Source organism: Ovis aries, chromosome 1 (genome assembly GCF_016772045.2).
Source record: "Ovis aries strain OAR_USU_Benz2616 breed Rambouillet chromosome 1, ARS-UI_Ramb_v3.0, whole genome shotgun sequence".
Lineage (NCBI taxonomy): Eukaryota > Metazoa > Chordata > Mammalia > Artiodactyla > Bovidae > Ovis > Ovis aries.
In genome coordinates, this window is record NC_056054.1 from 103,291,040 (window position 1) to 103,299,194 (window position 8,155).

The 8,155-nt window shown below is 43.1% G+C and overlaps 1 long non-coding RNA gene across 1 annotated transcript; it reads left to right on the plus strand.

Moving 5' to 3' along the window:
• Positions 1-354: 354 nt before the first annotated feature.
• LOC114116906 (uncharacterized) lies at positions 355-1,587 on the plus strand. The gene is made up of 2 exons (XR_003590752.2): positions 355-392; positions 1,077-1,587. It is a non-coding gene; the product is annotated as an uncharacterized LOC114116906 (long non-coding RNA).
• The last annotated feature ends 6,568 nt before the right edge of the window (positions 1,588-8,155 follow it).

The window sequence follows — 8,155 nt, forward strand, 5'->3', positions numbered from 1 at the left end:
CAAGGTCCCCCATGGAAGGCTTAGTGCTTAGTATTAGCTGAAGGGTTGCTGTGTTTCAACAAATTACACTAATAAGTTCCTGATGGGTTCTATGTCACCCTTAGTTTATTTTTTTTAGAGAAAAATATCCATGGATTGAATGGTGGGGTCAATGACTTGTGGAGCTTCATTCCCTGAGTATACTAAGAATGTCTGAAAACACACTAAATGTCATTTCAAAAAAAAACCAGAATGGCAGGATAGAGTCAATTGAATATACTATTGTAGGATAAAGCAGCACAGGATATTTGGAGTACTATTTGGAGTAATAAGCTGCCGGATCCTTATAAAAGGAGTCTCCATCACAGTGCTGTCATTGTCGTGACGGTTATAGGTCTTCTTTGGAGCCTCAGGTGAGCACTCTTAGAAGTCTTTATGGAACATGGGTGGTAGGGTTTAATTTGGGGGTAGAAGTGGCTTTAGTTGCAGCAATTAGTGCTCTGTGTGGGAAAAAGAAGATATTGAGGATTTAGGGGTAAAGTTTTGGTATTTGGTCATGAATGTGATCTGAAATGTGAGGAGAAAATGTAGTCAGAGGCACAGTCTTCACCTGAGAGAGAGTAAGGGAGATGAGATACTGTGCCACAGCACAGCACACATTAGTTTCAAAAGCTCCCTTCTCAGCATGCAATCCCATTGAGTGTCTAGTTTGGGCCTTTGCATTTCTCCTCAGAAGCCCACAGTCAGGTCAGCTTGGCCAGCAACCAAGACCTCATGGGAGAAATAAGTAGATATTTGTTTAGGGACTGGCTACAAGTTTATTATCCAGATTCTTCTTCAGAGAATGTTTGTATTCGTGCAACACCTGTGTAGGCAATTTTGTTTTAAAAGGTGGTAGAAGGGGAGACTAACCAGAAAAGACTGAAGATCTGAGGGCAAGAGATACTAAAAGAGAAGCGTGAAGAAGCTCTAAAAAACCACAAAGACTGTATTAAGAATCAAGAAGAGTCCTTAGTGATGGGAGGGTTGTTGGTGCAGCTAAATGTTCTACCAGTCAGATGCTCCATTATGAAGAATTTTGTTTGTTTGTATTTCAGATTCCTTGAGACCCAAGAAAGATGTCTCACCACCAGCATCCACATCCGCATCAGCATCCGCATCAGCATCACCATCACCATCAGTGCAAGGAGCCCTGCCATCCACCTCCAATAGTGTGTCCACTGAAGTGCCATGAGCCGTGCCCACCTCACCCATGCCCACCTCCAGTGAGCCAGCAGAAATGCCCTCCTGGACCACCATGCCCACCATGCAAGCAGAAGTGTCCACCCAAGTGGAAGTAACAGCACCATGTTCCAGGCTCTTCCACTGTCCTCCCTTCGGCCATGGTGACGGATTGCATCTTCCTTAATCTCCCTCCTCAACCGACAGCTGACAGAGTAAAGGCCTGGTTGCTGAAGGTGATACCACGTTGTTGGAAGAAGTACAGCATGATCATTGCTTGATCTTTCTGTGCCATGTGCCCGTCTGTAATCTGCGTTGTGTTCTCTACCCCATGAGCACTTAGTGTGTCTATTCCTTGCTTCTCCAATAAAGCATATTTGTAGCCCATTATGTATTTCTTTTTTTTTTTCAAATAGAGTTTTTCGTCTCTTCTCTACACTACAAATATTCTTCTGAATGTTCCTTTTCATTCCCATTGGATTATCTGAATTAGGCTTTACCATCACTGAGTTCAGCTTTGCCTGAAATATGTCTTTTGGACTGGATCCATCAAAGAATTCCTTCATTGATTTCAGACTTGTTTCTATCTTTGTCTATTTTGAAGACCCTGAAAAGAATTGAATTCTCTCAGTCTCAGGTTCCTTATTTGTAAAACCACTCGGCAAGAATCTACTCAACTCAGTGTACTCATAGAAATTAATTTATTCACAAATATTTCCTAATTATTAACACATGCCAGGCTGTCTGTTATGTGCTAGGGACATGAGAATGGTGACTAAAGTCCTTTTTCCATCTAAACTCTTGAAGGGAGTTTGCACAAACACACACACACACCCAATCTCACACACACACACACACACACACACACACATGCAGATACAAGGCAAATAATAATGATGTAGGGGGTATGTTAGAGACAACTGTGTAGAAAAGCTCTTCCAAAGTGACTTTTAGGACAAAGACTTGAGTGAAGAGAAGAGTGAGCCTTGAGTATCTGGGGTACACTGTACCAGTGAGAGGCGATGGCGAGGGCTGAGGCAGGGCAGAGGAACTGTGGGGAGCACAGTCATCCAAGAGACAATGTCTCCAAATGGGGTTGAAGACACTGGATCTGAAAGATGTAGCCAAGAATTTGATACTTTATTCACAGTTTTCCAGCCATACTATGCTGAAGTTCAAAGTCTCAACTTTATGTAATTCTCTACTATCACATCTATTTTCTTTTAACTGAGGGTACATATGATCTTTTAAAAACATTTTTTAAAAATGGTTAAATGGACTAAGGAATATATGTATACCTATGGCTGAGCATTGATGAATTGAAGTTTTGAACTGTGGTGTTGGAGAAGACTCTTTTGAGTCCCTTGGACTGCAAGGAGATCCAAGCAGTCCATCCTAAAGGAGACCAGTCCTGGGTGTCCTTTGGAAGGACTGATGCTGAGGTTGAAACTCCAATACTTTGGCCACCTCATGTGAAGAGTTGACTCATTGGAAAAGACCCTGATGGTGGGAGGGATTGGGGGCAGGAGGAGAAGGGAACGACAGAGGATGAGATGGCTGGATGGCATCACCGACTTGACGCACATGAGTTTGGGTGAACCCCAGCAGGTGGCGATGGATGGGGAGGCCTGGCATGCTGCAATTCATGGGGGTCGCAAAGAGTTGGATACGACTGAATTTCTGAACTGAACTGACCTGATGGCTGATTCACGTTGAGTTTTGTCAGAAAACAGCAAAATCCTTTGCCTTGCTTTATTTGGTACTCCAAAGCTAAACTTGTTGGTTGAATTCCAGTCCACTATAATGAAAAGGACTTCTTTTTGGGGTGTTAGTTCTTGAAGGTCTTGTTGTTCTTCATAGAACCACTCAACTTTATCTTCTTCAGCATTAGTGGTTGGGGCATAGACTTGGATTTCTGTGATATTGAATAGTTTGCGTTGGAAATGAAGAGAGATCATTCTGTCATTTTTGAGATTGCCCCCAAGTACTGCATTTTGGACTCTTTTGTTGACTATGATGGCTACTCCATTTCTTCTAAGGGATTCTTGCCCACAGTAGTAGATATATGTCATCTGAGTTAAATTCACCCATTCCAGTCCATTTTAGTTCACTGATTCCTAAAATGTTGATGTTCACTCATGGCATCTCCTGTTTGACCACTTCCAAAACACCTTGATTCATGGACCTAACATTCCAGGTTCCTATGCAGTATTGTTCTTTACAGCATCTGGCTTTACTTCCATCAGCAGTCATATCCACAACTGGGTGTTGTTTTTGCTTTGACTCCACCTCTTCATTCTTTCTGGAGTTACTTCTCCACGGATCTCTAGTAGCATATTGGGCATCTACTGACCTAGGGAGTTCATCTTTCAGTGTCCTATCTTTTTGCCTTTTAATACTGTTCATGGAGTTCTCAAGGAAAGAATACTGAAGTGGCTTGCCATTTGCTTCTCCAGTGGACTACATTTTGTCAGAACTCTCCACCATGACCTGTCTGTCTTGGGTGGCCCTACACGGAATGGCTCATCGTTTCATTGAGCCAGACAAGTTTCAAGAAGGTGGATTAGAAGGATGTGTGTTCCTCCTCTCCTGCAAGAACTCCAAAATTATTTTGGAGTGCAAAAACTTTAAAATTACAACTTGCTGCTGGACAACCATTGACAGGAAAATGTTTGATCCAACCAAAAAAGATACCCCACATCAAAGGGCAAAGGAGAAGCCCAAACAAGATGGTAGGAGGGGTGAAATCACATTCAGAATCAAACTCAATACCCGCCAAAGACACTTGGAGGGCTCAAACAAACTTTGTTGCATATCAGGACCCAAAACCCCACAGAGACTGAGCCAGAACTGTGTTTGAGTGTCTCCTGTGGTGGTACAGGTCAGCAATGGCCTGCTGCAGGGGAAGGGCTCTGCATGCAGCAGACCTTGGTGTGGCATAAGCCCTCTTGGAGGACGTCACCTTAACCCCACCACAGAGCCGCCAGAATTTACACTGGGCTGGTGAAACAAACTCTTAGAGGGCACAAACAAAACCTTGTTCACACCAGGACCCAGGAGAAAGGAGCAGTGACCCCACAAGAGACTGACCAGAACTTGCCTGTGAGTGTCCAGAAGTCTCCAGCAGAGGCATGGGTCAGCAGTGGCCTGCTGCAGGGCTGGAGGCACTGAGTGTGGCAGTGTGTGCATGGGATCTTTGGAAGGAGGTCGCCATTCTCTTCATTACCTCCAACATAGTTTGGCCTCAGGTCCAACAACAGGGAGGGAACACAGCGCTGCCCATCAATAGAAAATTAGATTAAAGATTTATTGAGCATGGTCTCACCCATTAGAACAAGGCCCAGTTTCCCCCACAGTCAATCTCTTCCACCAGGAAGCTTCCATAAGCCTCTTACACTTATCCATCAGAGGGCAGACAGAATGAAAACCGCAATCACAGGAAACTAACTAAACTGATCACATGGACCATAGTCTTGTCTCACTGCAGGCATACAACACCTGAATTAGAAAGTTTACAGATTACACCAGTAATAGAAATTTTATAAGCTATAGTGTATAGTAAGTTATTATAAAATATTGATTATATTCCCTGTGGTTAGTACTTATTGGAGATACAGTGAGAGTCACTCAGTCATGTCTGATTCTTTGTAATCACATGGACTCTACAATGCATTGAATTATCCAGGCCAGAATACTGGAATGAGTAGCCTTTCCCTTCTCCAGGGGATCCTCCCAACCTAGGGATCAAACCCAGGTCTCCTGCATTGCAGGTGGATTCTTTACCAGCTGAGCCACCAGGGAAGCCCAAGAATACTTGCATGGGTAGCCTATCCCTTCTCTAGATCTTCCCAACCCAGGAATTGAACTGAGATCTCCTGCATTGTAGGCAGACTCTTTACCAGCTGAGCTATGAGGCAAGCCCTATATTCCCTGTGTTGTCCATGTACAAATGTAAAGAACAAATACTGTATGTCTTCACTTTTGAGTGGAATCTAACAAAGAAAACATTATTAAGAAGTATAAACTACTGAATTTGGTAATAAGAAGTTCATGATGAGCCACAGTCAGCTCCTGGTCTTGTTTTTGTTGACTGTATAGAGCTTCTCCGTCTTTCGCTGCATAGAATATAATCGATCTGATTTCAGTGTTGACCATCTGGTGATGTCCATGTGTAGAGTCTTCTCTTGTGTTGTTGGAAGAGGGTGTTTGCTATGACCAGTGCATTTTCTTGGCAAAACCCTATTAGTCTTTGCCCTGCTTCATTCCGCATTCCAAGGCCAAATTTGCCTGTTACTCCAGGTGTTTCTTGACTTCCTACTTTTGCATTCCATTTCTCTATAATGAAAAGGACATCTTTTGGGGGTGTCAGTTCTAAAAGGTTTTGTAGGTCTTCATAAAACCGTTCAACTTCAGCTTCTTCAGCGTTACTGGTTGGGGCATAGACTTGGATAACTGTGATTTGAATGGTTTGCCTTGGAGACGAACAGAGATCATTCTGTCTTTTTTGAGATTGCATCCAAGTACTGCGTTTCAGACTCTTTTGTTGACCATGATGGCTACTCCATTTCTTCTGAGGGATTCCTGCCTGCAGTAGTAGATATAATGGTCATCTGAGTTAAATCCACCCATTCCAGTCTATTTTAGTTCGGTGATTCCTAGAATATCGATGTTCACCCTTGCCATCTCTTGTTTGACCACTTTCAATTTGCCTTGATTCATGGACCTGACATTCCACGTCCCTATGCAATATTGCTCTTTACAGCATCGGATCTTGCTTCTATCACTAGTCACATCCACAACTGGGTATTGTTTTTGCTTTGGCTCCATCCCTTCATTCTTTCTGGAGTTATTTCTCCACTGATCTCCAGTAGCATATTGGGCACCTAATGACCTGGGGAGTTCCTCTTTTGGTATCCTATCATTTTGCCTTTTCATACTGTTCATGGGGTTCTCAAGACAAGAATACTGAAGTGGCTTGCCATTCCCTTCTCCAGTGGGCCATGCTCTGTCAGACCTCTCCACCATGACCCGCCTGTCTTGGATTGCCCCGCAGGAATGGCTTGGTTTCATTGAGTTAGACAAGGCTGTGGTCCTAGTGTGGTTAGATTGACTAGTTTTCTGTGAGAATGGTTTCAGTGTGTCTGCCCTCTGATGTCCTCTTGCAACACCTACCATCTTACTTGGGTTTCTCTCACCTTGGGCGTGGGGTATCTCTTCACAGCTGCTCCAGCAAAGCACAGCCACTGCTCCCTACCTTGGACGAGGGGTATCTCCTTACCTCTGCAGTTCCTGACCTTCAACGTGGGATAGAGAAGACTCTACACATGGACATCACCAGGGGGTCAACACCGAAATCAGATTGATTATATTCTATGCAGCCAAAGATGGAGAAGCCCTATACAGTCAGCAAAAACAAGACCAGGAGCTGACTGTGGCTCAGATCATGAACTCCTTATTACCAAACTCAGACTTAAAGTGAAGAAAGTAGGAAAACCACTAGACCATTCAGGTATGACCTAAATCAAATCCCTTATGATTATACAGTGGAAGTGAGAAATAGATTTAAGGGCCTAGATCTGATAGATAGAGTGCCTGAGGAACTATGGATGGAGGTTCATGACATTGTACAGCAGACAGGGATCAAGACCATCCCCATGGAAAAGAAATGCAAAGAATTAAAACGGCTGTCTGGGGAAGCCTTACAAATAGCTGTGAAAAGAAGAGAAGTGAAAAGCAAAGGAGAAAAGGAAAGATATTAGCATCTGAATGCAGAATTCCAAAGAATAGCAAGAAGAGATAAGAAAGCTTTCTTCAGCGATTAATGTAAAGAAATAGAGGAAAACAACAGAATGGGAAAGAGCAGAGATCTCTTCAAGAAAATTAGAGATACCAAGGGAACATTTTATGCAAAGATGGGCTCGATAAAGGACAGAAATGGTATGGACCTAACAGAAGCAGAAGATATTAAGAAGAGGTGGCAAGAATACACGGAAGAACTGTACAAAAAAGATCTTCATGACCCAGATATTCATGATGATGTGATCACTAATCTAGAACCAGACGTCTTGGAAAGTGAAGTCAAGTGGGCCTTAGAAAGCATCACTACGAACAAAGCTAGGGAAGGTGATGGAATTCCAGTTGAGCTGTTTCAAATCCTGAAAGATGATGCTGTGAAAGTGCTGCACTCAATATGCCAGCACATTTGGAAAACTCAGCAGTGGCCACAGGACTGGAAAAGGTCCGTTTTCATTCCAATCCCAAAGAAAGGCAATGCCAAAGAATGCTCAAACTACTGCACAATTGCACTCATCTCACATGCTAGTAAAGTCGTGCTCAAAATTCTCCAATCCAGGCTTCAACAATACATGAACCATGAACTCCCTGATGTTCAAGCTGGTTTTAGAAAAGGCAGAGGAACCAGAGATCAAATTGCCAACATCTGCTGGATCATGGAAAAAGCAAGAGAGTTCGAGAAAAAACATCTATTTCTGCTTTATTGACTATGCCAAAGACTTTGACTGTGTGGATCACAATAAACTGGAAAATTTTTTTGTGAGATGGGAATACCAGACCACTTGACCTGCCTCTTGAGAAATCTGTATGCAGGTCAGGAAGCAACAGTTAGAACTGGACATGGCACAACAGACTGGTTCCAAATAGGAAAAGGAGTACATCAAGGCTGTATATTGTCACCCTGCTTATTTAACTTCTGTGCACATTACATCATGAGAAATGCTGGACTGGAAGAAACACAAGCTGGAATCAAGATTGCCAGGAGAAATATCAATAACCTCAGATATGCAGAGGACCCCAGCCTTATGGCAGAAAGTGAAGAGAAGCTAAAAAGCCTCTTGATGAAAGTGAAAGAGGAGAGCGAAAAAGTTGGCTTAAAGCTCAACATTGAGAAAACTAAGATCATGGCATCCGGTCCCATCACTTCATGGGAAACAGATGG